The sequence below is a fragment of the Bufo gargarizans genome, chromosome 6 (genome assembly GCF_014858855.1).
Source record: "Bufo gargarizans isolate SCDJY-AF-19 chromosome 6, ASM1485885v1, whole genome shotgun sequence".
Classification (NCBI taxonomy): domain Eukaryota; kingdom Metazoa; phylum Chordata; class Amphibia; order Anura; family Bufonidae; genus Bufo; species Bufo gargarizans.
Window position 1 is genome coordinate 149,094,919 of NC_058085.1, and position 19,341 is coordinate 149,114,259.

Genomic DNA, 19,341 nt, shown 5'->3' on the forward strand with positions numbered 1-19,341 from the left:
AGATCTAGCACTTCTGCTCTGATGAAAGTTTAGTCCAGAAAGGGACAAAGGAAGGAAAGGATTAACAGCCAAAGGATAAAAGCCACCAACCAGGCATTAAAGACCTTTGGATATTCAGGTGAAGGATACCATAGCCTCCGGCAACCTCACAAAATTACACTGATACAGAAATTTCTGGCTAAGCTAAATCCAGCCAAGAAAGCCTAAAAACAGTGGATTCACAGATTAACTCTACTGCTAACCAAAAACTGCATTTTGATTGATGTACCTACTGCAACTGGAACCAACATCAGCAAAAGTTGTGAGTTGTATCTTACCACTGTCTACCTCATTATTACTACTATTGGTTGTACCACCATTAACGGTACTGGCGTCACGACAAATACCATCCAGGGACTCAGCCGCAATAAGCACCCTAAGCACCCCTAACATCAAGGGCACCTCAATCACCATCTTGGCTGATGCTTCCCTACCACAGAGCGTGCTCTGGAGGATTTCGTGCTGTCCACCTCAACACTGTGCTGCCAGCCCAGGGAGTCTTTCTGCTAACCTTGAGTAAACTAATAAACTGTGTGTTATTATTTGGCCCCTCATTGGTCCACCGTGCACCTCACGTGTTGCCCCTGTGCTACTGGCTGGCTGAATATCTTTTCTTGGCGTCACGAACAGGATATTAACCCTTGCGCCATATTTGAGAGACTGTCGCATGTGAATAAGCCCCTTTGCTTTATTGAGAGACTTTTGCTTATTGTGCACTGTATTGGGCTACAGAACTATTTAAACTGTTCGGAAATTACATGGAAGTGCTATACTAGTCCCCAGCATAAAAATCACAGTGTTAAAAGTGAGAAAACCAGACATTTGTGTGTCACTAAAATGGCTTGCTGTCATTGAATAGACTGTTTCTATGCATTTAAGATGACCGCCGGAGTTTTTGTTTGAAAAAAAATAAATACTGCGCCATCACTGTGGACAAGTTAGCGACACCCCCTGAAGAGCGGGAAAACATAGTGCCGCCCATTTATGCAAAATTGTCTGGTCAAGCCCATCCTACCTTCACTGTGCTGTTTCTGAGAGGCTGAACCCTGAATGCAAACACAGCGCCGCCTCCTCTGCCTGTGGCCACATCAAAGGGAGACGCCGTGCACGGGAGGAGAGTGGGACGTGCTTGTATCCCAAAGTATTGCGAGATCTTGCACAGGCGAGCTAACGGAGAGAATCGCGTTGCCTGCCGTCCCCCAAATAGAGCGCACAGTCTGTGAGTACCCCGATTTGCCCCACTAAGCCTAAAGAAGCACCGCTAGCCATGAGTGCTACCAGAAGCTCAAGTAAGCTCTGCCTGAGTATTGCATTCAGCAGGTATCGAGCATTTCAAAGGCCATACACTGCAAAATAGCGGTCGCTCGTAGCAATACTGCGAAAAAATTTTGCAAATTGCATCCGATTTACCTAACTGTAATCTACTTATTGTCAGCATGTCTGTACAAGAAAATAACGCGCAGCCTGACCTCAGCGGACCCCCTGCGGCAGCCACAGCCAGTCCCAGCGCAATGGCAACTGCTGCAGCACCAAGCTTAATGCATTTAACCATGCCTTATTATTTTGGGGCCCCCTGGTTCCCACGGTATTCTAGAGAAGTTCACACTTTAAGGGACTTTAAAGAGAAAATTCTTGCTGTGTTGAGATTGTACCCTGTATCCCCAGAACAGCAGATGGAGATTCTCCTTGTTCAATTGGAAGGAGCTGCACTCAGAGAAGTGAAATCCTGGCCAAGCTCAGAAAGGAGGACACTGGAGCAGATATTTGAACGTCTCTACACCACTTTTTGAACCGAGAACCGTGTCAGAGGTCAAGATGAGGTTCTTCAGCAAGAAACAGCAATCGGGTGAGTCACTCAGAGACTTTATCTTTAGGCATTATCTTTGCAGGAAGCCCTTAGAGCTGTTGTTCAAGTAGACCCCCATGAGGCAGAGAATCAGGACAAAACCCTGAAAGAGCAATTTATTGAAGGTGTCAATACAGACAATTTAAAGAGCCAACTAAGATTGTTAGCCGCCCAACATCCAAGTGCTGCCTTCTTAGACTTTAAAGAATTAGCTATCAGTATACTGGGAAAGAGTCCACCAACAGAACCTGTTGGATCTGCTGCAGTGCCAGCAACACAGCTGGTCACCCCTGTAAAACCTTTACCTGTCGTCAGTCAGGCAACCCAAGCCCCAATTCCTGACGCAGTTGTTGCCCTTACTGAGCAAGTCCAATTCCTGACTAAAAGTCTGGAGAAAGTTCATAAAAAATTGGAACAATGGGAATTAACATTATTGCTGGAGGATGAGAAAGCTGTGTTCTCTTCTCTCCTGACTATAAAGAGACTTATTCCAGAAATTCGGGTGGACGCCCACCTGACCGCACTAGTACCCCTAATCTGCCTATCTGCACATACTGTCACAAGCCAGGCCATACTGAAGCAACTTGCTGGCAGTTAAACGGGCGACCCCCCAGGCCAAGGACCACCCCTCGGGAGGTAATTCAATAGGTCCAGAAGATCCCTATTGGATGCCAAGATATGTGGGATCCCGTCCAGAAGTGACATTTCAAATAAATGGAGTTTCTTTTGTTGCCCTAGTTGACACATGATCCCAAGTCACTTCCATCCAACAAACAGCATTTGAAAAATACTGGGACCAAAATCAACTTACCCAGCCCCCAGAATCCTGGCTAAGTCTCATAGCCAGTAACGGCAAACCTGTACCAATACTGGGTTATTGGGAACCTACCATTCAAGTAGGAGGAACTATACTATCCCAACAAGGCATTATTGTAGTACAAGTCAAAGAAAATGACAATAACCCTCCAATAGTCCTAGGCATGAATGTCCTCAGGAACTGTTATGTTGAAATGCTGGAAGCCTTGCACCAGTCAGTGCCTACTGCTTCTTCTGCTTCTAAGAAGGTGATCCAACAAACCGTTTGTGTACTAAATGCGCAACAGAGATTCGCCAATGAAAAAGGAGAAATCTGCTGTGTCCGCATCCGAGATAATCAACCCGTGATTCTCAAACCCAACACCGAAACCCTCTTGTGGTGCCGAGCTGTAGTCGGAATTCAAGGTCAAGACTACCAAGCCTTGGTAGAGCCAATTGTTTTGGAAGACTATCCTTTAGTTAGAGCTGCAAGAACCCTAGTAACTGCCTCTGAATGTAAAGTGCCTATTTGTCTCCTAAATTTGAGTGATCACAGTGTAACATTTACAAAGTACCGTCCCATTGCACAGCTGATCCACATCATCAGCATGGCTACAGATACCAAAGAGCAACCTATTAAGAGACAACACCCACATGCCCAAAATTTAAGCACCCCCTGGTGGAAAGAACTTCATGTGGGAGATGCTTCCACACCAGAACACCAATTGGAAGGAGTACTGAAAATCGTGATGGAACATCACTGTGCCTTCAGTAAGCATTCTACAGACTATGGAGAAGTAGACATCATTAAACACTCCGTCCCTACAGGTTCACACCCACCGATCAAGTAAAGGTATCGGCCTATACCACCTACTATGTACCAATCCGTAAAGCAAATGATTCAAGAGATGAAAGACTCCAATATCATCAAAAACAGCCATAGCCCATGGGCTGCACCACTAGTCCTTGTCTGAAAAAAAGATGGCAGCATCAGATTCTGTGTGGACTACAGAAAAATCTACCAAATTACCCACAAAGATGCTTACCCTTTACCACGCATGGAGGAATCCTTGACAGCTCTAGGATCTTCAGCCTACTTCTCTACTCTTGATTTAACCAATGGGTACTGGCAGGTACCAATGGCACCTGAAGATCTTGAGAAGACTGCATTTACCACCCCAATGAGCCTATTTGAGTTCAACTGCATGCCCTTTGGACTTTGCAATGCGCCTGGAACTTTTCAGAGATTAATGGAGCATTGTCTGGGCCACAAAATTTTTGAAACTGTCCTGTTGTACTTAGACAATGTCATCATCTACTCCAAATCTTATGAAGATCACTTGAAATATCTGGCCGAAGTTTTTCAAGTTCTCATTAAGCATGGACTAAAAGTCAAACCATCTACAGTAAGTGTTATCTACTGAAGCCAGAAGTTAAATACTTAGGGCATATTGTCAGCTCTGAAGGTGTTAAACTGGATCCAGAGAAGATAGCTGCAGTCTGAAATTGGCCTAATCCTACTACGGTGAAAGAAGTTAGAAGTTTCCTCAGTTTCGCAGGATATTACAGACGCTTTATTCCTCACTTTGCCCAAATTGCAGAACCAATATTAGAACTTCTGAGAGGACATCTAAAAGATATCAGAAATCTCCAATACCAGTTGAATGGAACACTGAAAGAGAAATTGCCTTCCAGCTCCTGAAAAAGAAGTTAACAGAACCACCAATCTTAGGTTATCCGGATTACCAACAGCCTTTTTTATCTTCGCACAGATGCCAGTAAGAAAGGCCTGGGAGCTGTCTTGTCACAAATACAAGAAGGTAAAGGAAGGGTCATTTCCTATGCTAGTAGATCTCTTAGAGGTACTGAAAGAAACAATCAGAACTATAGTTCCTTTAAATTGGAATTCCTCGCACTCCTGTGGGCTGTTGCAGAAAATTTTTAAAATTACCTTGCCGCAACACCATTTTTGGCCTTCACAGATAACAACCCACTAGCACATCTTAACACCGCCAAGTTGGGAGCGTTAGAACAAAGATGCGCCTCACGTCTTGCTAACTACAATTTCACCGTAAAATACAGAATGGGAAAAACAAATGAAAATGCGGATGCATTATCCCGTTTGCCAACCCAAGAAGACCCTACTTCACAAGAAAATATTTGGGAAGAGGTAGAGATGCCATCCTTCTACAAAAATGTTGCCCACTAAGACATCATTACTGTTAAAGGGAAAAAGGGTTTTAACCTTCAACAACAAGTGGATCCAAAATCCCTTGTGGACAAAGAAAGATGGATCAAGCTGCAAAATGAAAGCAGAGTGTTAGGTGAACTGCAGGATTTCTTCACCAGTGGAAGAACACCAGAAAGAATCCGCAGGAGGAATGCTGATCCAGAATTGTAAAAACTATGGAGACACAGAAAACACCTCTTTCTACAGAAGGGCTACTATTAAGAAGAACTTTAGACCCAATTACCTGGGATCGTCTATATCAAATCCTAATACCTCGCCGAGATGCAAGAATAGTTCTTGAGATGTATCATGATCAATCAGGACACTTTGGCGTGCAGAAAACAGAAGCCACCATCTGTAGAAGATTCTTTTTTTTTAATCAGATCATTTTTATTAGCAATTTTTCAATACAATAGATGTAATTACATCCACACACCCCCTCCCCTCCCGCCCGCCCGCCAACAGTCCCCTTCAAGGCAAGAGCAATATAACAAAGTTCCATGATAATGAAACATTCAGTTCGGCATGTAGACTAAACCATGACACAAAGCTCGACACAGGATTACACGTCGTTGCATAAGAACATAAACATCTGGGCGATGAAGTACAGCAATCATGTATAGGACTTCACACAGACATTGGTACTTTGTACAGATATATTTCAGACACCTCCTAGGATATCTTTTTATCTATGCCTGCCTAGACTTGTTCTGTAGTCCCCTTTTAACACCCACATCCATACCCCAGTCATACAATCTCTCACACTTGAATATTATAATGTTGTATCCAGAGTGACCAAAGTTTTTCAAATTTTTTGAGACTATTCCTTTTATGATAAACAAATTGTTCAAGGCGTATCAGTGAATGTACCTTGCTCTCCAGTTCATTCACCGATGGTGGTTGTCTATCCAACCAGTGAAATGCTATCACCTTTCTCGTCTGATACCGCACTCGAAGGATAGCCAGTCTCTTCTCCGCCATCTCCAGAATACAGGTCACAATTGTCATATCTAGTCTGACTTCAAATACATTCTTCATTATCTCCTCTACTCCCCTCCAATACCTCCTCAATCTGGGGCAATTCCACATTAGATGTATAAGATCGGCGTTCGCCACATCGCATCTTGGGCAACAGTCGTCCACTCTGTACCCTATCTTCTTTAATAGGACCGGTGTCTTATATACCCGATGCACTAACAGGAGTTGAGACACCCTATAGGCTTCGCTTACCGCCACCTTAGTAAAATCCTCTAAAACGGTGTCCCACTGCTCCTCCGTTAAATCCGGGGCGTCCTTCCTCCATTTCTCATATAATGGGAAATCTTACTTTTTAAACTGTGCTTCCATAAGGCAAGCGTAATTCAATAATATCACCCCCATTGTGCCCCCACTCGTCTTTACCAGGTCTATTACTGAATTTTTCTGTGCAGGACCTACTGTCTCCACCTGCCATTGAGCTCGCAATGCATGTCTGAGTTGCAGGTATAGGTAGAATTGGGACTTCAACAGTCCAAATTCCTGCTGTAATTGAATGAATTCCTTAAGGATATTATTATCAAACAGCTGTCTCATATATCTAAGCCCCTTTGCCTCCCACACCTGAACTCCATCAACTTTGTCCACCTCCCTATACATAAAATTTGGCCAGATATGAGTAAGATCCGAATACCCCTTTATGCCTATAACCTCCCTGGCTTTCCACCATGTATTGTGTATGGATCGCAGTATTCGATACGCACTACCCTTTTTATGAAATGTGCCATCCTCCAGAGAGGCCCTCAAGTTGTTACTCCCCACCAGTACCTGAATAGTTTTGCAAGCCGTGCCCAAGCCCTCCATCGATTCCCATCCTCTCATATGCTGCAATTGTGCCGCCAGGTAATACATCCACGGATCCGAAACCCCCAGCCCCCCATTGGTCTTAGGTCTACACAGAGTCGCCAGCTTAATTCGTGGTGTGCCCTTCTTCCAGATAAGGTCTCTAAATATTGCATTTACCACATAGAAGAGTCTCAGAGGTAGCCAAACTGGGGTGTTATGCAATAGGTATAAAAGCTGGGGCATTAGTATCATTTTGATCAGGTTAGTTCTACCTATCAATGACAACGGCAGTTTTACCCAAGCATTCACCTTCTGCTTAAACTTCTGCAACAAAGGGGTGATGTTCAGCCTCTCAAAATCTGAATCATTGCAGGAAACTTGGATACCCAGGTATTTGAAAAGACTGAACAATCTGTAGTTCCTCAACATTTGTGCTGACCTGACTATTATCTCCCTTCAGAGGCATCAGCACAGATTTTGTCCAGTTGATGCACAAACCTGACATCTTCCCCCCTATCTATCACCTCCATTGTCGCTGGGAGAGACACAGTCCAATTATCTAGAAACAATAACAGGTCATCTGCATACAGGGCTACTTTCTCTGTCAGGGAGCCATATATGAAACCCTTAATCCTTAAGTCCTGATAGCTTCCGCTAAAGGATCAACTGCTATTGCAAACAATAGGGGCGATCAAGGACAGCCTTGCCTTGTCCCTCTGTGTAGTGCAAAGCTATCTGACAAGTTACCATTAACTCTGATCTTTGCCGTTGGGTCTTTATATAAGAGTTGAATCCAATCTATGAAGGCGGTGCCAAACCCCAATTTCTGCAGTACCTTCCACAAATACCTCCATTCCACACTATCAAATGCTTTGGCCGCATCAAGAGATGCGACCGCCGCATTCGGATTACAGGCCTGCCCCTGAATGTTTAGGAAAAGGCGCCTGATGTTAACCGCCGTTGAAATATTTGGCATGAAGCCAGCCTGATCCGGATGAATAAGCTTAGATATAATCGTATTCAGACGATTTGCCAAGACCTTCGCTAGAATCTTAATATCCACCTGGAGCAGTGAAATAGGCCTATAAGACTCCGCCTCCAAGATATCTTTGCCCGGTTTCGGAATGACCACAATCGTCGCCTCAGCCATGCTGAGGGGCAGCTTTTTCTGTGTCTTGGCCTCCTTAAAGACCTCCAATAACTGAGGCAGCATCAATGAGGCGAACCGCTTGTAGATCTCCACCGGCAACCCATCACTTCCTGGAGCCTTATTATTGGACATACTCGATAACGCCGTCTCCATCTAATTGACTGTTATAGGGAAATCTAATTTAGCCCGCTGTTCAGTTGTAAGAACTGGCAGTTGCAGACCCGCGAGAAATGAATCAATCTCTGCATCCGATGCCATTAATCGGGAGGCATATAAGTTTGCATAGAACCCAGTCATTATCCCTAGTACCTGTTCCGGAGCACTACATTGAACCCCAGATGCATCCTTCAGAGCCGCAATGTAACCAGAAGAACGCTGTGCTCTGGATACCATGGCCAACATTCTCCCTGTCTTTTCTCCCTCTTCGTAATAAACCTGTTTCTGGAAAAACTGTTTATTTCTGGCATGAAGCAATAATCTATCATTTAGCTCTTTTTGTGCCCCTACCCATACCTCCCTGTGCCTATTAATAGGTTGTTCTACATAAGTAGCCTCAGCCACTTCCACCGCTCGCGTTAGGGCCTGTACCTTAGCTCTAGTTTCACCTTTTTTCCTATTTACCTGCGCTATGAGTAACCCCCTAACAAAGGCTTTCATAGTGTCCCATACTATCAGTCGTGACGTGTCCGGCAGATTAATCCGAAAGAACTCTTCCAATCGCCCCTTAATACTATCCACCTCCGCTAAAAGAGGTAGCCAAAAAGGATTAAATGTCCACGATCCGCCATTTCCTATCCTAATGGGTTGAAATGCAACGGACACTAATAGTGGAGAATGATCCGTCAGTCGTCTAGCCAGGTACGTAACTTTCTGTACTAATTGCCCCATTTCCATGTTTACTAGTGCCAAGTCAATTCTAGATAGCGAGCCAAATGAACTAGAGCAGCAAGAGTATTGCTGTAGCTGCGGGTTCCTTTCCCTCCATATGTCCACTAGGGCCACCTCCTGTAGGAGCCTCCCAAACGGGGTATAATCACCCGATGAGTCCCTCTCCGCCATCCCCATCCTATCCATGCTAGGGCATACTACGTTTTTAAAATCTCCCAGTATGAGAGCTGGTACCCCGGGGAAGTCTGCTATGAAGGATAAAGCCTTTCTGACCACCATTGGAGAGTATGGTGGTGGAATGTACACTCCACATACAACACATAACCGACCATACAGAGTGCCATATAGGCATACATAACAACCCTCATCATCCACCCTGCTGGAAAGACAGCAAAACTGGACGTTTTTATGGATCAAAATGCTAACCCCCCTAGCAGATGTGGAATACGTGGAGTGATATCCCGACCCCGCCCACGATGGCCTGAGTAAGTGTACCTGTTCCGGGTCTCTTGTAGGCAGCATATGAGAGGATGTAGCGGCCGGATACTCTCCATGATTGCTCTCCGTTTGGCCGTGTCCTTAATCCCACGCACATTCCAACTAAGTAATTTAACACATTCAGCCATTAGTACTAGAAAACGATCTACTGCACAGTATTAGAGTACTACCTAGTGCGTTACCTGTCTGTCCCCCATGCTCTGGAGGATGGCACATCACATTTCATTTCGCACACACCCACCTCCAGCTTCTGTACTCCCTCTTAATTCCTCCCCTCTCTTTATTGCATTTAACAGGCAAACAGTGCAACTAAACAATACCAAGAGAAAGAGAGTTATGCACATGAGGGACATTCAGATCACCATCCTCATAGTATGAGATGCATCCCTTCAAGCAGGGGGCTGCTGTTCCATCCGGATCTGTCTTTCATTTCTGTCCAGCCATCTATTTGCCTCTTTGGGATCCTCAAAGAAACTGGTTGTATTCAGGGCTACCACACGCAGCCTGGCTGGGTATAACATAGAGTAAGGGACTCCCAGACCTCTCAGCCGTTTTTTAAATTTCCAGGAATCGGGCTCTTTTTTTTTGCACCTCCATAGAATAATCCGGGAACAATTATATTTTATGCCCCTCCACGGACAGATCAGGCATTTCTCTGGCCTTACGAAGAAGGATGTCCTGGTCTCTGTAATGCAATAGCTTGTCCAGAACTGTCCTCGGCGGAGCCCCCGGTGGTAGAGGTCTAGTAGGTACCCTATGGGCACGCTCAACCGCAAACAACGGTGTCAGAGAATCTGGACCAAACTTTTCTTTCAGCCAAGCTTCAAAAAATTCGGTAGGATTTCTGCCCTCCACCTTTTCCGGCATTCCTACTATGCGTACATTATTTCGGCTCAATCTGTTCTCTATGTCATCTTGCTTGGCCGTCAATGCACTTAGAATTCGGGCATGTTCTGCTACAACCCCCTTTAGAGGTTGTACCTCATCCTCAACGTCCCCCATCCTGTCTTCTAGTGCAGTTGTACGTTCTGCAAGTTTTTTAAAGTCATGCCTCATAATGGATATATCCTCCTTAATGGCGCCCACCTGGACCGTCAGGGCAGTGAGGGATTTCCCACATTTGGATATGTCGTGCATCACATCCTTAAGGGTGGGTTCCCCAGAGTCCGAGTCACCGGTTTCTCGGTCTGGCTCGTCGCTGTTTAACTGCAAGGCCGCAAATCTTTTGGCGCCTGTACTCACAGTTGTGGTGGGCTCCAGCTCTTCAGGCTCTGAATCATCTCCCTGGTCCAGGGGCGCACGATCCTGAGTTTCCGGGCGCCACTTTGTGCTGGAAGCTGGTGAGGAATGAGCGTACTGGCATAGTTTCGCCGCCGCTTCCTTTTGCAGTTCAGTCGCGCGGTCTCTTCGCTTCGGCGTGCCCGCTCCGGCGCCATCTTAGAGGTCCTTGTCTCCCCCTCTGCCTTCTCGTTTTCTAGACATGACCGCACAATATATCTAGCCAAACACTCTGGCAAGTACCTGCCGATGGTCTCTGACAGTTTAGGCTGTAAAAAATCACAAATCCGAGGGCTTTTGCAGAATAAATAGCTGGGTCAAAGCGGGAGCTCACTCAGCGTGCGACCGCTTACATGCCTAGCTAGCCACGCCCCCATCCGTAGAAGATTCTACTCGATTGGGATGAGAGGAGACATTGAAAAATGGTGTCGAGTATGTTCCACCTGTACTGTTGGAAGAAATGAGAAACATGACCAAAAAGCACCCTTACATTCCATTGTAAGCAGAACACCGCTAGAAATAGTAGCAATCGACCATGTGAAGTTGGAACCAAGTCGCTCAGGTTACACATATGCTATGACCATCATTGATCATTACACTAAATTTGTTGTAGCCGTGCCTGTCAAAGACTTGATCCCTAAAACAACTGCAGATGCTTTCTGGAAACATTTCTTGTTGCCATATGGATGCCCAGAGAGAATCCTTACAGATCAGGGATCTGCCTTTGAATCGCAACTCTTCAAAGAACTGTGTACCTTTCACAACTGTCAGAAAATCAGGACCACAGCATACCATCCCCAAGGAAATGGGCTTTGTGAAAAAATGAATCAAACTCTAATTGAGATGTTAAGAGCAGTACCACCTGCTACCCGAAATGATTGGCCTACTTTATTGCCTCAGTTGATGTATACTTACAATAACACTATTCATTGTTCTACTGGGTATACACCCTACTACCTTATGTTTGGCCGACAAGGTACATTACCTGCTGATCATACTTTGGGCGTGCCTGATGCAATCAACCCTCTACCAAAAACTGATTGGGTGGGTAAGCACCAAACACGTTTGATTGCTGCACAAGAAATTGTTCAACAACGCATGGGACATGCTCATGAAAAACAACAGAAAGACTATAATCAATCTGCCAAGGCAGAACCTCTCAAAATTGGTGATAGTGTGTGGTTAAAAAATAACCATCGAACCCGCAAATTATATAGTAAATGGGAGAGAGAACTTTACACCATCACTGCTATTCTCAATCCAGAGACTGATACTTATGAGATTACCCAAGAGCATAAGTCCCGTGTAGTGCATCAAAATCCACTAAAATTGTGTCTCAAAGAAGATACTCCAGTAGAAACTCTTTAAGAAGAAGCTGTTCCAGAAGAAATTCAATCCTTAGAGCCAGAATTGGAAAAATCGACTGAGTTAGAGAAACCAATACAGTCTTTGAGAAAAACATTATTAGCCTCTGATCCTTGGCAATAGTTCTTAACTCCATGGCTCAACATCTTGCTAAAACCAACACCACAACACTTCAACCAGAAGCTGTGGTTACTGCAACTCGGGAAACATCAAGTTCCATTGAAGCAAGTTCTGAAGAGTCTTAGCCGCTTTGTAGATCTGACAGGATTACAAGAGGACAACCACCTGTCCGTTACAGAGATTTCCTGCCTCAGCAGCCAAGAAGATAACCTCCAGCTCTGTCAAGTCAACATTGAGGACATCCTTAACTTGTCTGGAGTTCCACAGATCCAGAAAAAGACTGATCTACGGTCATCATGTTCCATTTTCCTTAAAGGGCTTTTTTAAGGGACTATTTACCTTTCCTCTGTTTTGCAACGTTCAAGCCTGCACCCGGAGATAGACTTTCACACACCTGAGCCTCCGTGATATACTCTTTTGACATTTACTTGTGCCCAGGGACCGGACTCATACCCTGTGAGCCTCCTGAGATGTTTATTTTCATTTTTTTTTTATCATTGTGGACTATTTTGGTTTCTGGGGGTATGCAGCGTCCCACTCAGGAACATGTGGGAACTGCAAAATAGCTTTAAAACTGCAGTTTCATATTGTATGTTATTTTGCACTGCAACACTTGTAATATCCCTGTTCATAGGCTGGTCTGGTGTAATTTATACATCCCACCACTAGATGGAGATAACACTTAGGTCATATAAATACCTAGGTCAGGCCTAGTGAGACAGATTAGGTGTGTGGAGATTAGACAGAATGGTTCACTGATCTCAAGTTACTCTGCTAAGTTTGAGAGAGTGCAGATCTAGCACTTCTGCTCAGATGAAAGTTTAGTCTAGAAAGGGACAAAGGAAGGAAAGGATTAACAGCCAAAGGATAAAAGCCACCAACCAGGCATTAAAGACCTTTGGATATTCAGGTGAAGGATACCATAGCCTCCGGCAACCTCACAAAATTACACTGATACAGAAATTTCCGGCTAAGCTAAATCCAGCCAAGAAAGCCTAAAAACAGTGGATTCACAGATTAACTCTACTGCTAACCAAAAACTGCATTTTGATTGATGTACCTACTGCAACTGGAACCAACATCAGTAAAAGTTGTGAGTTGTATCTTACCACTGTCTACCTCATTATTACTACTATTGGTTGTACCACCATTAACGGTACTGGCGTCACAACAAATACCATCCAGACACTTAGCCGCAACAAGCATCCTAAACACCCCTAACATCAAGGGCACCTCAACCACCATCTTGGCTGATGCTTCCCTACCACAGAGCGTGCCCTGGAGGATTTCGTGCTGTCCACCTCAACACTGTGCCGCCAGCCCAGGGAGGCTTTCTGCTAACCGTGAGTAAACTGATGAACTGTGTGTTATTATTTGGCCCCTCATCGGTCCACTGTGCACCTCATGTGTTGCCCTGCTCTACTGGCTGGCTGCATATCCTATAATAAATTAGGCTTCACTGCTCATTTGCAGAGGGAAAAATATTTAACTGTGGCCATAAAAACTATGTAATGCAACAGCTAACAGAATGCATTCACTATGATAAATTTGGCTCCACTGCACAGTTGAACAGGGCAAAATATTACACAGTACTGGGATACAGATGCAACATAACTGTTTCCTTAAGATAACAAATTACCTCTGAATGTAGGTACAGTAGACTGCCCTTTAATACTGAGGCACAGTGATTCTATTTATCAAATAAAATATTAATGGGGACTGTGTCAGAAGTTGAACCAGATGCATGTGGCAATATATTAGACCACCCTTTAATACTGAGGCACAATAATTCTATATATAAAATAAGAGATTAACTACAAATATGTCAGCAGTTCAACAGGATGCAGACTGCGATATATTAGATGGCCCTTTAATACTGAGGCACAGTAATTCTATATATAAACTAACAGATTAACTAGGATTGTGGCAGCAGGCGAACAAGATGCACATGGCAATTACACTCAACCTGCTGTCACCACCAGACATTTGAGAAGCTCTGACAGACATTTTTCAGAACCTCCTCCTTGAGGTTCCTTTTGTTTTGCTTTCAGTTTCTCATCTCGTTAGCCTCTCTCAGCTGTCATGTAGGTGCACTGATTGCATCCCTTTAAATGCCTTCCCATACTGCATCACTTTGCGGTTTATACAACTTCCTGGAGTGTATGCATGCTGGATGCTACTACTGAGTTTTCTACAGATAAGTTTTGTTCATTCATTTGTATTTTCCTGTTTGCTGGATCCCAGGTGACCCTGACTCCCTCCGTATCAAGTGTAGTGAGCCGGTGGTCGTGTCCCCTCACTATTATAGGGTGTTCAGGTGTTATACAGTTGAGGTACGAGGATATGCGATCATCTACCATTGAGATTTTTGCATAGGCTGAGCAGTTAGGGAGAGAGCCAGGTCTGTTGCAGGACTGTCCCTTTGGTTCCTTAGTTTTGGATCCAGTCAGTCGGATCTTCATTTTGTGTCTTCTAGTTTTCTGTACACCTTCCGTGACATTATAAACGGCCAAAACCGTCTTAAGCATGAATCCGGTTTCAACCTTGATGGACCGCATGCAGGGTCTTTCACTGGAGGTAGAAGATCTCCGGAAAACTGTCTCTCAGTTTCAGTTGACTGTTTCTGCTTGCATTCATGGAATTTGTTCTGAGCCTAAAATCTCGCTTCCGGATACGTTCTCCGGGGTAGTGAGAATTTTGTTAGTTTTAGAGAGGCTTGCAAACTCCATTTTCGCCTACTTCCCCATTCCTCTGGTGATGAGGAGCGGAGGGTGGGGATCATCATCTCGCTGCTCAGGGATAACGCTCAGTCTTGGGCCTTCTCGCTGCCGGTGGGGGCACGGCCCCTCCGTTCGGTGGATGATTTTTTTTTAGCCCTGGGTCATATATATGATGATCCGGATCGTATTGCTCTGGCTGAGTCTAGACTACGTCTTTTATGTCAGGGTAAACAATCCGCGGAGATATACTGCTCAGAATTTCGGAGATGGGCAGCTGATACTGGTTGGAATGATGCTGCACTCCGAAGTCAATTTTGCCATGGTCTTTCAGAGGGATTGAAAGATGTATTTGCCTTTCATGAGAGACCTACCTCCTTGGACTCTGCCATGTCTCGGGCCGTTCGTATTGACAGGCATCTTAGAGAGAGAGGAGAGATCACTCCTTCCTGTCATACTCAGTTCAAGGACAGTGCGGCAGTCTCATTCAGTGCATAGGGTTCTCAGTCGCTCTCAATCCCTTCTGAGAAGGGGCCCATGCAGCTGGGTTTGCTTGCCTCTGACAATAGAGGATTCAGCTCTCATAGGAAGGTTTGTTTCTGTTGTGGAGGTATAAATCATTTGGCAAATGTTTGTCCCTCTAGGAGATTCAGGCAGTTTTTTGAGAGTAATAAAGAAACAAAAAGAAAAAAATCCTCTAAAAACGTTCCATCTGTTACTATTGGCAAGGTTGATGCGGAAATTAAAGGTTTTCCGTTTGCTTGTAGTTCGTTTTGTCCTACCTGCCAGGGTGGCGCTAGAGAGCAAGAACATTTTTTTGTGAGATTTTTGTAGATAGTGGAGCAGCTGTCAATCTCATTGATAGTCAATTTGCTATAACTCATGGTTTCCAGGTATGCACTTTGGGAAAGGATATACCTGTTTTTGCTATTGATTCCGTTCCACTTTCTGAGAAATCGTTAAAGGGCATAGTTCACAATATCCGTTTGATTGTGAGTGATACTCATGTTGAGGATGTGTCATGTTTCGTCCTAAGCGGGTTGCCTACTCCTCTAGTGTTGGGGCTACCCTGGCTCACTAAACATAACCCCACCATTGATTGGCAAGCGAGGCAAATAAATGGTTGGAGTGACTTTTGCAGAGAGAATTGCCTCACGACATCTGTTTCTGAGGATTTCTACTAAGACTGTACCATCTTTTCTCTCATGAATTTTCGGATGTGTTTTCTGAGAGTGGTGTTCAGGACTTGCCCCCTCACAGGGAGTACGATTGCCCTATTAATCTCACCCCAGGCGCCAAGCTGCCTAAATCTCGTTTATACAATCTCTCCCAACCTGAAAGGGTCGCTATGCGTGCTTATATCTCTGAGAGTCTGAGAAAGGGACACATACGACCCTCGAAGTCACCTGTGGCCGCTGTTTTTTTCTTTGTTAAGAAAAAAGATGGTTCTTTAAGACCATGTCTGGATTTCAGGGAGCTGAACAGTATCACAATTCGTGACCCTTATCCGCTTCCTCTGATCCCAGACCTGTTTAGCCAGATTGTTGGGGCTAAAGTTTTTTCCAAGTTGGATCTAAGAGGGGCATACAACCTGGTCAGGGTCAGAGAAGGAGACGAATGGAAGACGGCCTTCAATACCCCTGAGGGCCATTTTGAGAATTTGGTTATGCCTTTTGGTTTGATGAATGCTCCAGCCGTCTTTCAGCAATTTGTGAACAGCATTTTTTATCATTTAATGGGGAAATTTGTATTAGTGTATCTAGATGACATTTAGATTTTTTCTCCTGATTTCAAAACTCATAAGGAACACTTACGTCAGGTCTTGCTCATCCTGCGGGAGAATAAATTGTACGCTAAACTGGAAAAATGTGTGTTTGCGGTTCCAGAAATTCAATTTCTGGGGTTTCTTCTCTCCGCTTCTGGTTTTCGCATGGACCCCGAGAAGGTCCGCGCTGTGCTTGAGTGAGAGCCTCCTGAGAATCAGAAGGCGCTGATGCATTTTTTGGGTTTTGCCAATTATTACAGTAAGTTTATTTTGAATTATTCCTCTGTTGTTAAACCACTCACTGATATGACTAGAAAGGGGGTAGATTTTTCCTCCTGGTCGGTAGAGGCGCGTAAGGCCTTTTTAATATCAAGGAGAGTTTTGCTTCCGCTCCCATCTTGGTACAACCTGATATTTCTCTACCCTTCATAGTTGAGGTTGATGCTTCTGAGGTGGGTGTGGGTGCGGTCTTGTCTCAGGGTTCCTCTCCTGCCAAATGGCGACCGTGTGCCTTTTTCTCAAAGAAACTCTCCTCCGCAGAGAGAAATTACGATGTGGGAGATAGGGAGTTGTTGGCCATCAAGTTAGCTTTTGAGGAATGGTGCCATTGGCTAGAGGGAGCCAGACACCCTATTACCGTGTTTACTGACCATAAGAATCTGGCCTACTTGGAGTCAGCCAAGCGTCTGAACCCGAGACAGGCCAGATGGTCTTTGTTCTTTTCAAGGTTTAATTTTGTTGTCACGTTCCACCCTGGGGTTAAGAATGTGAAGGCGGATGCCCTGTCACGTTGTTTTCCGGGAGGTGGGAATTTTGAAGACCCGGGTCCCATTTTGGCTGAAGGTGTGGTGGTCTCTGCTCTTTATCCTGAATTGGAGGCAGAGGTGCAGGTAGCCCAGTCAGAGGATCCTTGTCTTTGTCCTCCTGGGAGGTTGTTTGTGCCTCTCGCTTTAAGACACAAGATTTTTAAGGAGCACCACGATGCTGTCCTTGCTGGGCACCCGGGGACAAGAGCCACAGTGGACCTCATCGCTCAGAGATTCTGGTGGCCGGCGCTTCGTAAGTCGGTTGAGGGTTTTGTGGCAGCCTGCGAGACCTGCGCTCGTGCCAAAGTCCCTCATTCACGGCCATCAGGTCCTCTCCTTCCGTTACCCATCCCTTCCCATCCTTGGACACATCTGTCGATGGACTTCATTACGGACCTTCCTCGTTCCTCGGGGAAGACTGTGATTCTGGTGGTGGTGGACAGTTTTAGCAAAATGGTGCATTTCATTCCTTTTCCTGGCTTGCCCAATGCTAAGACGCTGGCGCAGGCATTTATTGATCACATTGCAAATTGCATGGTATTCCTTCAGACATAGTCTCTGATAGGGGCACAGTTTGTTTCCAGATTCTGGAAGGCTTTCTGTTCTCGCTTGGCGGTTCGGTTGCCTTTTTTTTTGCTTTCCACCCGCAGTCGAATGGCCAGACAGAACGTGTCAATCAGAATCTGGAGACATATCTGCGCTGTTTTGTGGCAGAGAATCAGGAGGATTGGTGTTCTTTTTTGTCCCTTGCTGAGTTTGCTTTAAATAACCGTCGTCAAGAGCCCTCTGATAAGTCACCATTTTTTTGTGCATATGGGTTTAATCCGCAGTTTGGGACATTCTCTGGAGAGGGGTCTTCTGGTTTACCTGATGAGGACAGATACTCCTCGTCTTTGTCATCTATTTGGCAAAAGATTCAGGATAATCTAAAGAGCATGAGTGAGAGATATAAGCGTGTGGCGGATAAGAGACGTGTGCCTGGTCCGGACCTGAATGTTGGTGATCTGGTGTGGTTGTCTACTAAGAATATCAAATTGAAGGTTCCCTCCTGGAAGTTGGGTCCTAAGTTTATTGGGCCTTACAATATCTTGTCTGTCATCAATCCTGTTGCCTACCGTCTTGATCTTCCTCAGACTTGGAAGATCCATAATGTTTTTCATAAGTCCTTATTAAAACCTTATGTCCAACCCATTGTACCCTCGTCTTTGCCTCCTCCTCCGATTGTGGTTGATGGTAACCTTGAATTTCAGGTCTCTAGGATTGTGGATTCTCTCCAGTACCTCGTTCATTGGGAGGGTTATGGTCCTGAGGAGAGGATGTGGGTCCCAGTGACAGACATTAAGGCCACTCGTCTCATCAGTGCTTTCCATAGGTCCCATCCTGAGAATGTGGGATCTGAGTGTCCGGAGTCCACTCGCAGAAGGAGGGCTACTGTCACCACCAGACATCTGAGAAGCTCTGACAGACATATTTCAGAACCTCCTCCTTGAGGTTCCTTTTGTTTTGCTTTCAGTTTCTCATCTCGTTAGCCTCTCTCAGCTGTCATGTAGGTGCACTGATTGCATCCCTTTAAATCCCTTCCCATACTGCATGACTTTGCGGTTTATACAACTTCCAGGAGTGTATGCATGCTGGATGCTACTACTGAGTCTTCTACAGATAAGTTTTGTTCATTCATTTGTATTTTCCTGTTTGTTGGTTTCCAGGTGACCCTGACTCCCTCCCTGTAGGGAGCCGGTGGTTGTGTCCCCTCACTATTATAGGGTGTTCAGGTGTTATACAGTCGAGGTACGAGGATATGCGATCATCTACCATTGAGATTTTTGCATAGGCTGAGCAGTTAGGGAGAGAGCCAGGTCTGTTGCAGGACTATCCCTTTGGTTCCTTAGTTTTGGATCCAGTCAGTCGGATCTTCATTTTGTGTCTTCTAGTTTTCTGTACACCTTCCGTGACACCTGCATTGTCCCTGCTCCCTGTAATACCCCTATGCTCTCCCTACAGTGTCTAAAAACTCTCCCTACAG